At 39.3% G+C, this 14,626-nt stretch overlaps 1 long non-coding RNA gene across 1 annotated transcript in view; it reads left to right on the top strand.

Annotated features, from left to right (window-relative positions):
- LOC137212305 (uncharacterized) overlaps nucleotides 1–14,626 on the top strand; it is a 181,940-nt gene that overhangs the window by 140,939 nt on the left and 26,375 nt on the right. The window lies entirely within an intron of this gene.

The raw sequence follows: 14,626 nt of genomic DNA, 5'->3' as shown, positions 1-14,626 counted from the left end.
ATCTGATAACCTTCAGAAGACATTCTTTTATGTCCAGTTATGTCAGTTTATATCATTGGCAACTGTTCCTTCAAAATTGTCAGAATTCTTAGTAAACTGGGTTTACTCCCTTGGAAAAGTTCGTGTGATAGTTGCTGAAAAAACAGGCTATTTTATGGAAAAGTTCTTACCTCTGGGAGCTATTGGATTTGAATGAGCCATATGTCTTCTTTTGAGCAGGTCACCCAAGAAATGGGTTGACCTTTGAAGGAAATTTCACAGTAATCTTCCTCTGGCTAATCTTCGGCAATCAAAACTAATAAAATCAAGAGCTAGGGAAGCACTGACTCGCCCTTTGAAATCTTAGGTTTATGTTGAGATTAGAGACAGTATAGGAATTTGAAGCTTCACATTAGTCTACGGGCTGGTGCTTTGATAAAAAACAAGCAACAACAACAAAAAGCCCATGTAGGTGACAAAGATGGAAGATAAAATAGACCAATATCAAGAAAAATGGCATTCTGAGTTTTGATCTCAGGGAACTAGGCCTTTGTGTTTCAGGAATGAGAGAAATGACGTATTTCAAACCCAAGTTAATGTTTTCCTTTTAGTTAAATTGTTCATGACTGAATGGTCTTTGTATGTGTGAAGAAAATGATTCCTTCTCTCCCTTACGTTCTATTGAAAACAGTGGGACAATTATTATTTTTTTTGGCTGCACCACGCAGCATGTGGGATCTTAGTTCCCCAACCAGGGATCCAACCTGAGCCCCCTGCACTGGAAGTCTGAACCATTGGACTGCCAGGGCAATCCCATAATTAATTCTTTCTACTGATTAATCTGATAAAACAAACTTTTAAATGTGTGGAACCCAAACTTAGAGCTTCTTGTAAAGATCAGATATTCAAAAGAAGTGTAATTCATCAAGAATTCCCCTTTGGGGGAAAAATGCTTAAAAGGTCCGTCAGCTCTAATTAGATACGTACAGTGGTCATAGGATCTAAAATATTAGATTTTAGAAGGTAGATTCGATTCGATTCCATCAGAAGGTGGAACAGTTGAGAGGGTCTAAGGAACGATTAATGCATGAGAGTGGAGTGACCGTGCCAATCGCAAAAAGGATTTAAAAGGACACATTTCAGGTCCGTCAGTGGGAAATGGTGGAGACGGCATGGGGAAAAGGGGTTGGGCCCCTTTTACAAATATTTTCTTTAATAGAGGGACCTTGTGGAGGAAGAGTGACCTACAGCTTGTGTGGGAAAAGGGGAATCTGGTGAATTCACTGTGACCTTAAGTGCCCAGAGGAGCTCATGACCTTGGTTCAGGAAGCAACATGATTATATGACAGACATTTCCTATAAATTCAGTGAGTAAAATCTGCTGTTCCAAGGTTTCTATGAAATAAATTTAAGGCATGTGATAAATATTTTATTTAAAAAATATATTGGTAATGTTTTATTGAAATTAGCACTATTTGGGCTTCCCTGGTGGCACAGTGGTTGAGAGTCCGCCTGCCGATGCAGGGGACACGGGTTCGTGCCCCGGTCCGGGAAGATCCCACATGCCGCGGAGCGACTGGGCCCGTGAGCCATGGCCACTGAGCCTGAGCGTCCGGAGCCTGTGCTCCGCAATGGGAGAGGCCACAGCAGTGAGAGGCCCGCGTACTAATAAAAAAAAAAAAAAAAAAGAAATTAGCAGTATTTTCTACAGTATATCAGGGTATATCAGGTTTAAATAAAGTATCTTTCAGAGAAAGAATAACTAGTATAATTAATAGTCACTTGCTCTCTAGGTAAAGCCTTTTTGGTATAATTCCCCAAAATTGAGAGAGTAAATGACTCTAACTGGGAAACAAGCCCATTAGCAGGACATGTGATTTCCAAGTCTTTGTTTCCAACAAAATTAAAGAAAAACTCTAACTGACCTACCAACCGATCGTTAAAAATAGTTTTTTATAGACCACTGTGTGATTTTAGGTATATAACTTGTGCACATAATAATAAAATATTAATTTCTATGATGAAATTCCTTTTCTTCTGTTTATATGAATGAAGCTTCAGCACTTGCATAAAAAGAAAAAAAAATAACAAAAGATTTAATTCTGGAAACTATTTCTCAAAATTAGTAATACTTATCCATGGATTTATGAACTCATTAAAATATTAAAAAGCCACATCCATGTCATTAAAAAATACCTTTCCAATACAACTTCACTATTTATGTTCGGTCATTATTTATCAAAACCTTTCACATATTTAGATTTTTTGATCAAATTTTTACTAACAATAATTGTAGTAATAGCAATGCAGAAAAGCCTTACAGTCACAACAAATCTCAAATAATAGACATATTTTATTGCACAGATGAATAATAGCTTACTTAATAATAGCAAAAAGAACATTACATTGTGATCAAATTCTGGGGAAGAAATAGGATAGAAATACAATTTTTAAGTGATAAAAAGAACAGTGGAAAATTTGGCCTGTTATAGAAGAGCTCATTCATCTATTTTAGATGTTGGAAACCACTTGCCATTTTATTTAAATTCTATTGTGTACACATAAAAGAATAAATTAACAATTTTATTTTAAAATATCAAAAGTTACACAAGAATATTTCTTTCGAGGGGAATTCCCTGTGGTCCAGTGGTTAAGACTCTGGGCTCCCAATGCAGGGGGTACAGGTTCAATCCCTGGTTGGGGAACTAAGATCCCACATGCCACACGACATGACCCCCCCCCACACACACACACAAATCTTTGGGACTTCCCCGGTGGTCCAGTGGTTAAGACTCCGTGCTTCCACTACAGGGGCACGGGTTCGATCCCTAGTTGGGGAAGTTCCCCATGTCGTGGGGTGTGGCCAAAAAATAAAAAAATGATTTATTTTGCAATCATCTAAAACTGATAATGAAAGATTTTAGATGTCAACCTAAAAATGTGTGAGGGGACACGTAGTTTTTCAAAATTCTTTGAGTTGTACATCAACAACAACAAAAAATTGATCATGGCTTCAACTTTGGCTCAGGCCATGTGCCCCATCCATCCCTGGAGGTCGCAGGAGGGGAATCACCTTCCCTGGAACTGTCTAGATACCCAAACAGAAACCGGAGAATATTGGGATGGGTCAAAAGAGATTGGCTGATTCAGAGGCAAGCAATCAAAAGTATAAGGGCAGAGACAATTGAAAGGTCAGTAGAGTCAGTAAGGGTATATGTGCTTGTTTGAAGGCAGAAGGGAAGAACCAGTGGTGAAATGGGCTCTAGAGGTCCAGTTGAGGTATGCTGGGGGAGGAGGGGAAGGGAAGGGATTTACACAGAGAGAGACAGCAGGTGTGTGGCTTTGTAAATAGGTTGTAGCAGCTAACTCTGACGTCCGTGAACTTGAACTGCGTGATAGCTGGATGGGCACAGCTGGTTATGGCTGAGCAGAGTCTCCTGGGGATTGCTGTGGTAACAGAGCAGTTTTCTTCTGCAAGGTCTAGCCATAGCCCTACCCCCAAGCAACATGAGAGCAAAACCCAGCTGTTGGATTATTATTAAATGGATATTCTTCAAAGGGTCTAAACTTCCAGTTGTAAGATGAATAAGTTCTGGGGATCTAATGTACAGATTATAGTTAATGATTCTGTATCATCCACTTGAAAATTGCTAAGGGAGTAGATTTTGTATGTTCTCCCCACAGAAAAGAAATGGTAATTATGTGACAGGATGGAGAGGTTAGCTAAGGTTAAGGAAGTAATCATTTTAGGGTACATAAATGTAACAAATCAACACATTGTGTACCTTAAACTTACACAGTGTTGTATGCCAAGTGCATCTCAATAAAACTGGGGGAAAAAGATGTTGTTGTTTATTATGCTTGTACATGCCCCCACAAATAAAAATGGACTTGCAGGGCATAAGATTGGGTCCCTGAACGTACCCTTTCTTGGTTTCAAGCAGCAACCATGGGAATTCCCTGGCAGTCCAATGGTTAGGCCTCCACGCTTCCACTGCAGGGGTGGGCACGGCTTCGATCCCTGGTCAGGGAACTAAGATCCTGCATGCTGCATGACCAGATAGGCTGCTGGTAAGTCATATCCACGGAGCTGTCTAGGCCTCTTGTATCTTTATGTGAAGATAGCATGTTTACTTTTAAAAACTCAATATAATACAAACACAAAACTTTTATATATTTGTATATAATTTATATTGAAGTATAACACAGATACAAAAAAATAAACATATCATAAGATTATAGCTTGATGAAATTTTACAAACTGAATACACCAGGTGGTGAGCATCCAGGTAAAAACAGAACATCACCTGCACCCCACATCCCCTTCTCTGTGTTAATCTGCTAGTGTTTAAACTCAGCTTAGGCCTGAGACTATGAAAACAGAAAACAAATAGGAGTAGTCTGCCTTTGAAATAACATAATGGCAGTTTTAGAGTAAACTGTTAACTTGGTTCTATGAGTATTTCACTGCTGGAAAACTCTGATTTCAGAAACGCTTTGCACCTAAAAACCACATCTTTAAGCAAAAATCTGCATTGCTCATAGACATAATTTTCTTCTTTTGGTACATCAGCAGAATCTGTCAAATGAACTGGTAGATCGGTGAGAAGTAGAGGATGTGAGTTTTTATTAAGTAATGATGAATGAGCAAAGAAGCAAAATGTTGGCCAAAAAGTGGGGACTCGACCTTAGTGATTTGATTTAGGATACTACTTTATAAATGTGCTCCGTGAGCAAAGTGTACCTATTAATAGCTTTGTAAGGTGATTATTTTCTAAGGGTGATTATTATTGGAGAAACCAGTTTTCTTTTCACCTCATTGTATACTAGTAATAATGTCAATAGTATCTAGTTCCCAGTATTTAGCTTTATGTTTTTATAGAGCATCAATATGTTCATTTTCATTATTCTAATTCTTCCCTTTTTGTTTTGTATCTATGCAGATCTGATATCCGTCTATCTTCATTCATTCAAATCAGCATATGTTTGTTTATGTAAATGGAGGGTGGGACGTGTGCTTATGGGTATGATACCTGTCTTTTAAAACATCGGTGGATAGCTACAGTTTTATAGTTTTTTTCTTTTTTTCTGGGATAGGGTAGAAAAAGCAGTTGAGGGTTGGAATGGGAAAGGGCAGGATTGAAAGGGAAGAGATAGGAGGCTGAAAGGTCATGGGAGTTGTTTCTGCTGAAGTCTTTGTTAAACCAGGGGACCATATGGCCAAACTGAGGTAGACAGGACGCTTCCCCAGTGTCCTGGGCTCCCTTAACCCTGCCTGGCCTCTGCTGGGACTGGGGACTAGGAGGCAGATGCCATTGGCTGGTGCTTTCCTGTTCCCTTTCCTCTAACAGTGCACTGGCTCCTGGGGCTAGGCCAGCTGTGTGTATATGTACGTTTATTCATAAGTGCACATCCTCATCCTAGCACATCTCGTTATCAGAAAAATAGCAAACATTGACGTTTGTTTGTTTGACTTTCAGCAGTAGCCAAAGAAGTCTGGTGAGTGTCAGTTTTTTTCTTTTTTGGTAGTTAGAACATTTAACATGAGGGTAGCCTCTTAATAATTTTTTCAGTGTACAATACAGTACTGTTAGCTATAGACACGATGGTGTACAGCAGATCTCTGGAACGTATTCATCTTGCATGACTGAAACGTTGTACCTGTTGAATAGTAACTCCCATATCCCCCTCCTTGCAGCCCCCTGGCAACCACCATTTTGCTTTCTGCTTGTATGAGTTTGACTACTTTAGGTTCATCATATAAGAGGAATCATGCAGTATTTATCCTTTTGTGACTTATTTCACTCAGCATGATGTCTTCAAGGTTTATCCATGTTGTAGTATGTGTCACAGTTTCCTTCTTTTTTAAGGCTGACTAATATTCTGTTGTATGAATAAAACACATTTTCTTTATCCATTTATCCATTGGTGTACATTTAGGTTGTTTCTACATCTTGGCTATTGTGAATAATACTGTAATGAACATGCGAGTGTAAATACAATCTTTGAGGTCCTGACTTCATTTTTTGAGGAACCTCCATACTGTTTTCCATAGCAACTGCACCATTTGTGAATATGTGATATGTTTACTTAAGTTACTTAAGTAACTATCTCATTGCAGTATGGTCACCATGGTTACAACTTCTACTTCCCAAGAAATACCTATGCCAGTAGTTGGGACTTTCTAATCATTTCACTTTTGATAAGAAAGGAACTCGAATATAAGAAAGGAACTTGGAAATTGGGAAGATCTTGCTTTTGATTCTCAAAAAAATGAGTTTTTTCTATCAAGGGTAGTTACCACTAGCTTTTCCTTTTTCCTTCCCATAGTGGTTTAAATTCAACACTTCAGGTTTATGACTTTTTGGCTTCATTTAAATTTCCACTTAAAGTAATTGAAATGTAATAGATGGCCCTTGACACTCTACCACTTTCTGTCAAAATGGAGTACTGAAAATAGAGCCTTTCACGGGGGAAAGTTTGAGCCCACAGTAATAGTGAGATTGTATTAACACTCTGTGAAACAAAAACAGTGATTTGGAAGCTCAGGATTGTAGGTAACTGACAAGTTGAGGTCAAGAAAGTCACAGATGTGCTCCTGTTAATGGAAAAGTGTGAGGGTGACTGGTGACTGGAGACCAAGTAAAATATAGAGGGAGGCGTTAAGGCAGCAGGGTGAGACGTTAGAGAGAGGAGGCTGTAGGAGCTGAGGACCAGTGCTGGTTTTAGGAGCAAGGACACTGGTGGTGGGAGAGTAGGGCTTGGAGGGTGGAAAGGGGTGGAGGAGGACAGGACAAAATTAGAGAGAGTGAAGGAAGATGCGAGGCGGTCCCTGGAATATGAGAGAAGACCTCATGATACTGTAGAAGGAGGGATGGAAGGGGGGCTGAAGCGAAGGATGGCAGGGCAGAGAGAAAAGGGGGAAGGGGGCAGAGAAATTAGTTTCCAGCACACTCACCAGCATTCTACCTGCCTGTAGAATTATGGCCTTGAAATAGCTCCCATGGAAAGCTAGAATATCTAGAAAGGTACTTGGATATGGAGCATCTGTCAGTTTACTGAGCTTCGGGAAAGGCAAGAGCTTGACTTCCTGACTTGTGAATAAACATTTACTCTATTAAGAAAAATTAAGGGACTCTATCTCATCCAAAGCAAAGTGAGTCTATTTTTTTTTTGATCAGCTTAAAGAAATCTTTTCATTTGTCAAGTGTTCCAGAAGTAGCACGTAAGAATATTGGTATTAAATATTTTGCTAACATCTAGTAATAATTATGTCAGACACCTACCTTAATAGAAATAACCATACCTTATGCAGAGATTTCTTCTTTATTAATCGGTTCCTCAAAATAAAAGGGTTTAGCCAAAGAATTAAAATATGAAATGTCCCCACTGTTACCTCCCTGAAGGAATGAAATATGTTCATATGCGGGAGAAATGCCTCAATATAAGACATGAAATATGTCTGCTAATAATGAAAGAATACTATCTGTCCTTATTTCTTCTGGGACTTTATGATGCCCAGGCACGTCCAGAACCTAGAGTGCTAAGTAGCATGTTGCCCTTGGGAGGCTCATGATCAACCCAATGAAAGATGACTTGTGTTGAAAGACAAGCCACCTTCATCTGGAACTTGTAAATTTGAGCTGGGGATACATTTGTCACAGAGCAACCTTGAAGTAAACAGGGTGGCTGCTCACCCACAAAAAGCATTTTCATTTGCTGAGGGGTTGGATTGGGTGATCTTTCTGGTCTTAGTGCAGCTCTAGTCCTCTGTGGCCCATTCTTCTGCCTTTTAAATATGCCTGTGGTGAGGGGTTCTCAACTCGTGCTGCTGGTGGTATAAACTGGGGTGGTATCTCTAAGAGGGCAACTTGGGAGTATCTATTAACGCTTAAAATGCACAAATCCTTTGGCCAAGCAGTTCTGCTTCTAGAAATTTAACTTGTATGCTTAGTCATACAGGTGCATCAGTATATACACAGAAGACTCATTGTAGCAATATTTGTAACAGAAAAAAAAATGGTGGAAAAAACCTATATACCCATCAATGGCAGACTGAATGATTATGTCATGAATACCCATTCAATGAAACACTAATCAGTGTTAAAAAGTATAAGATAAATTTATATGTGTTCTTACCTCTGTGAAGGCATATATTTTTGTCTTTTTCCCCTCCAACCCTTAAAACAGTACCCGGAACATAATAGGTGCTTGTAATTTTTTTTAAGTGACTAAAGGAGTGATGGATGAGTTTTAAAATGAATTTAAAGATACCTGTTATAAATGCCCAAAGAGCTCTCTGTAGTTCCCAGGGCATTTCACAATTGGATCCTTGGACTTTTCCAGTTGTAGTTGCAGGAGCTGTGACTATTTTACACTACTGTAGCCTTGCAGAGTAGAGGGTTTTGTTTAGTCGTGATTTAGGCTTCATCCCAAATGCCGGTGACATCCCCTGGGGTTGTAGACAGGGAAAGAACCGTTGAAGAGCCATGCAAACACTGTTCACCATGCAGAGTGTTCCACAGACAAGATGCTTATGGCCACAGGTGGCTTTAACTGTGCTCGAAAACTGAAGAGCAAAGAAATTGCCAGCTGTTCCATTGAAAGACATTTTACTTGATTCCTTGTTAGTTTTAACACAAACTCAGCAAAGTTCACTCCTTAAATGACACAGAATATTTCAAAAGAATATATTTTTGCAATGAGCATGATGAAGTTTCGTATCAAGGAGTTTGAAGTGTTAAAAAGAAGCATCAGGCCCCAAATGGAGTCATGCTAAGCCCCAGCAAGACTTAATACCTAACCTATAATAATTGCAGTTTCAGCCGGGAGTAGAATTTTAAACCAGTCAACCTGGAATTTCCTGATCAACACTAGTGAGGTCATCTACTAGAGAAGACCGCCTGCCTTCCCCTAAGGGAAGATGAGCTTGCCTTTAATCTCTTCGTCCCTCCTTCCTTCTCCCTATGAAAGGCTTCCGTTTTGTACAGCTCCTGGAGCACCCTTCTCTTTGTTAGATGGGTTGCTACCCTATTCAGGACTCTTGAATAAAGCCAATTAGATCTTTAAATTTACTTGGTTGAATTTTGTTTTTTAATGGAGATACATACTTAGTGAAAAGAAAATAATTTAAAATGTTCTTTTCCTGAATTAATAATTTAAGAGACTTAAAAATCCTGCCATGAACCTAATTGTTACTTATTTTGAAAGGTTGGGAAGCATGATTTCCTTCCCCTTTGCTATTTTAGTTCTTTGCCTCATGTTCATTTTTAGTTTCTATTCTGTCCATTTCAATAAAACACCTGGGGATATACTCTTAGAGGAATTTGAAATTTATAGGGCCACACTCCCAAGTCCTTTATAGAAGAAATCATAAAGCCTAATAAATATAGCCACACCTGTTGGTTAAAGATACATGTTACAGAAAATAAAACTGCCGCTCGTTTTCCTTTGCGTGTTCATGAGAAAAGTTAAGGACTTATTTCACAAGAATTTCTTAAAATGTGGAAACTTGACATCATCATAAAACTTGCTGAGATGCGTGCTGGGTGCTGGGTTTACAAGTGCACTCCCTCAGCACCCTCACTGCAGTGGATAAGCCAGTCTTGGCTGCCTATCGTGGCCACTGAGACTCATATGACTGTCGTGTGGTCCGACTTAGAAATTTAGAAGAATACAGCTTTGGATTGGCAGCTCTAGGACTGTCAGGACCATGGTATTGCCTTCTACAGCCTTCTCGTTCGGGGAGACAGGATTGAAGGAGATTAGCCACTTCACTGCTTACAATTAGCTAAATCCTGCTTCCACCTCTCCACCTTTCTAATGGACTAAAGGAGGAATGTGAAGAAATGTATTGGAAATTTGGACTTATATAAATGGAGCCGAAGGCCCCATTGTCAGTTTATTCTATGGTAACAGTCCCTTTTTTCTTTTTTTTCTCCAACTTTTTATGTCTTTAAAATATCTAGTAGATTTTATTTTTTCACCTAATATCCCTTTCCTGTTCCAGGATCCCATCCAGCCACCACATTTCACTGAGTTGTCCATGACTGTCTAGGCTGCTCTTAGCGGTGGCAGTTTCTCAGACCTCCTTGCTTTTGATGGCCTGGACAGTTTTGAGGAGCACTGCTCTGGTGGTCTACACGCTAGTCCTCTAGTGTCCGATGTTTTCCTGTGATTAGGCGGGTTATTGGTCTGGGCATTAAGATCACAGAGGTAGAATGCCATTTTCTGTTAACATTGACTTTGATCACCTGACTTAGATAGTATTAGCCAGGTGCTTCACTCTAAACTTACTCTTTTTTTCCCTTTCTGTGCTGTATTCTTTGGAAAGAAGTCACCACGGGCAACCCACACTCAAGGAGTGGGGAGTTATGCTCCCCCTTCTTGAGGGCAGAGTATCTCTATAATTTACTTGGAATTCTTCTGCTTAGGAAATTTGCCTCTTCTCCCCCTTTATTAATTTAATCAATCATTTATTTATATCAGTATAGATTCATAGATACTTATTTTACACTTTGAGTTATAATCCAATTATACTTTCCTTTTGGTCATATTGTTCCAAATTTGGCCATTAGGAGCTCTTTTAGTTGTCTTCTGTGCACCTTTGACATATTCCCATTATTGTGTATGTGTGTGGGTGTAGTGTCTGTGTGTGTGTGTGTTTTATTTGTTTGTTTTATCACTTCCTTATTTTTTAGCACCACGAGATGCTCCAGGCTCATTCTGTATTTCCCTCCTAATTCTTCATTCTGCTCTTTCCCCGATAAATCCTGGTTCCTTTTATTGGAGAATGGTATTAGAATCAAATATGTAGGCTTAAGGTGTGCTTGTTGCTATTAGGGTGTCATTTCTTTTAGGCCTTTGCAGCTGAGAGAGCAAAGAAATATATGTGTAACTACTAACCTGTGTGTATACACATATCTATATGTAACCATCCATCCATTGAGCTAAACATGAGTTCATCCTGATGAACTTTACCACAGGGCTCGTTCTAGCCTCCTTCCTTTGCTTATCTGTAAACTGTCAGTCCAAGAGGAGAAACCTGGCTCCCAACATTGGCCATTTACTTCATTGTTCAACTTCAATATACATGTATAGCAGTATCAGAATTATCACCCTGTACCCCCATGAAACAATTTTATCAACTAGAGCACTGTGCTTATGTTCAGGTCCTTTTGCTTTTGGTCTTGTAGACTCCATTCATTTCCAAATTACTTAGGTCATCATTTTTTAGCCTGACTCCCTTCAGTGAGATTGTTTCATACATTTGAAATATAGTTATAGTCTCTTACAGTCTGCATTCTTACTGGGATCCCCTGACCTCCTAAATGTTTTTTTCAAATTGCATACATCAAAGTTCACTCTTTGTGCTATAAGTTCCATGGGTTCTGACAAATGGATAATGTCGAACAAGTAGGGTATCATAAAGAATAGTTTCACTGAATAAGTCAGGCAGAGAAAGACAAATATTGTATGATATCACTTATATGAATCTAAAAAATGCAACAAACCAGTGAATATAACAAAAAAGCAGCAGAGTCACAGATACAGAGAACAAACTAGTGGTTACCAGTGGGGAGAGGGGCCAATATAGAGGTGGGAGAGTGGGACGTACAAACTATTGGGTGTAAAATAGGCTACAAGGATGTATTATGCAGCACAGGGAATATAGCTAATATTTTGTAATAACTGTAAATAAAAACTCTTGAAGTAAAACTAAAAAAAAAGTATATAACAGATACACTGTGGGGAAAAAAGAATTGTTTCACTGGCTTACACATCCCCTGTGATTCACCTATTCATGATTCTCCCTTTCCCTGAGCTCCTGGCAACCACTGATCTTTTTACTGTTTCTGTAGTTTTGCTTTTTACAGAATTCCATATACGTAATTGGAATCTTACAGTATGTAACCTTTTCGAACTTTTTTTTTCACATAACAATATGCATTTAAGGTTCCTTCATGTCTTTGTGGTTTGATAGCTCATTTGTTTTTATCACTCAATATTATTCCATTTCATGGATGTACCACACAGTTTGTTTATCCATTCACTTATTGAAAGACAATTTGACTGCTTCCAGTTTTTGGTGATTTCATACAGCTCTTATAAACATTTATGTGCAGGCTTTTGTGTGGACATAAGTTTTCAAGTCAGTTGGGTAAATCAGTTTCTTTTTGACATGAAACTCACAGAGAAGTGTGAATGTTTTTAATCTAACAATGATAGGAAAGAAGTCACTTCCCGGTGGTTTATGACTCTTTCATTTCTGTCTGACTTCTTAAAGTGGCCATGTGATCAACATTTATCCTCTTCTTCTACCCCCCATCACCCTTAGTTTTAACTAAAAGCAGCTGTACCAAGGCATTCCTCATATGGTTAGGACTGGGTAGTTTTCAATAATATCTGTTTGGGCATGAGTACCTAAAGTATGAACATAAGGATGGACAAATTTAGCTCTTTCCTAGCTACACCACCCCCCACCCCAAGCAAAACTTGCCTGATGCAAGAAGCATCCAATGAGGAATGCTCCAGTGGAAATGCACTGGCCTATCCTGGCTTCCAGTTAAAGGGGTGGAGGTCTGAGTTCTGCCACCGTGTCAAGCTCACCTTTGTCCGTGTTCCCTTTCCCTGTAGTCTCCTGGATAGTGTTTTCATCGTACTAACACCCAGGGTTTCCTCTAATAATAGGCTCCCTGTTGTGACTGGGGAAACCTTCATTGAATTGTGATGGTTGCCTGATGCTGCGTACTGGAGAGATGAGACCTCTCCGTGCTCAAAGGCAGAAGCCACAAGCAACAGGGTACCAAGAATTCAAGAAGAGAGTCATCATATGGGAACCCAAAGACGAGCACTTCCACACCAGGAGGTGGGGGGCTGCATTTGCGCGCTCAGCATCTCTTTCTCTTCTAGTACCCCTGCCCTTGTGGTAGCTAGTGGTCTGCTGTGGTGACGGGAGAATGTGTCATTGGGAATGGCTTGTGCAGTGATGAGCTGGCTCATAACCTATATAAGCCTCTGTCAAAATTTACTCCTTCAGTGTGTACTTGAGATGTCCATCGCCTGTTCCCGGGATGTCAGCAGTGTCATATTGCAAGAAAAGTTTCCAAAGATTCTGGGTGTCAGACTGATCTGTATGCTACCTTGGGACCCCACAGAGGTGTAACTACTAAGGAAAGGCTGGAATTCCTTTCAGTTCTACTATGAAATCTTTGATTTCATGTCCCCATCAGATTATGATTTGTATTCTACATTTACAAGCACACAATTTGCCTTATTTTTAACATATATATTTATACTGGTAATTAAAAGCCTCTTTAGGGGTTCATGCCATGAGGTGCATATTTGGCAGACATCGACATCCTTGTTCTTTAGGAAATTGTGACTGGCCCTATATACAGATTAAATAAGATATTAACCTAAAACCAGAACATCAACTTCTAACTTACCAACAGTGACACCATTTAACTGTTTAAATAATTGTTAGTAATATGAAGCATATCATACATATAAAAGCATATACAAAGTATATGCATTGTTTAAATAATAATAATAAGTTTTCTTTACATTGAAGTTGTGGTCTTTCACTATGTCGAAGGACCTCACACATGTCACGTTGGGATCTACAGAGGCTTCCTGACTCTCCAGCGACAGGATTGGTGCCTGGTTCTACTGATTCTTGATCCAGTGGGCTTTCACTGTTCAGCTATAGAATGCTATTACATCTTCTTTTTTTTTCCTTCCACTTTTACTGAGATATAATTGGCATACAGCACTGTATAAGTTTTAGGTGCACAATATAATGATTTGACTTACATACACCATGAAGTGGTTACCACAGTGACTTTAGTGAACATCCATCATCTCATATAGAGACAAAAAAAAGAAAAAAAATTTTTTCCTTGTGATGAGAACTCTTAGGATTTGCTCTCCTAACAAATTTCATATATAACACACTGCAGTGTTAATTTTATTCATCATGTTGTACATTACATCCCTAGTACTTATTTATCTTATAACAGGAAGTTGTAGTTTTTGACCACCTTCATTCAATTCCCCCTCTCCTGCCTCTGGTAACCACAAATCTGATCTCTTTTTCTATGAATAGTATATCTTAAAGAGTAAATATTAGTTTTGAACAAGGACCATCTTTCAAGTCAAAGTAGGTGCCTAATGATTATCTACAACCATCCTCTATTACTTTTCAGTTGATATAAAAGTTCGTTCCCTTTTTCTAGACCCTCAAAGTAGCAAAGACCCAAAGATTTCGATCTCATTGCATAATGAAGGAAGTGAGTGAATAGAAATAATTTCTTTTCTTTTTTTTTATAAATTTATTTATTTTTATTTTATTTGTTTTATTTTTGCCTGTGTTGGGTCTTCGTTGCTGCGCGTGGGCTTTTCTCTGGTTGCGGCGAGCTTCGTTGCGGTGCGCGGGCTTCTCATTGCAGTGGCTTCTTTTGTTGCCTAGCACGGGCTGTAGGCACGTGGGCTTCAGTAGTCGTGGCACTCGGGCTCAGTAGTTGTGGCTCGCAGGCTCTAGAGCGCAGGCTCAGTAGTTGCAGCACCCGGGCTTAGTTGCTCCATGGCATATGGGATCTTCCCTGACACAAACCCGTGTCCCCTGCATTGGCAGGCGGATTCTTAA

This window comes from Pseudorca crassidens, chromosome 19 (assembly GCF_039906515.1).
Source record: "Pseudorca crassidens isolate mPseCra1 chromosome 19, mPseCra1.hap1, whole genome shotgun sequence".
NCBI classification, from domain to species: Eukaryota; Metazoa; Chordata; class Mammalia; order Artiodactyla; family Delphinidae; genus Pseudorca; species Pseudorca crassidens.
Note: the sequence above shows the minus strand (reverse complement) of the source record. Positions and strands in the feature narration are given on the sequence as shown.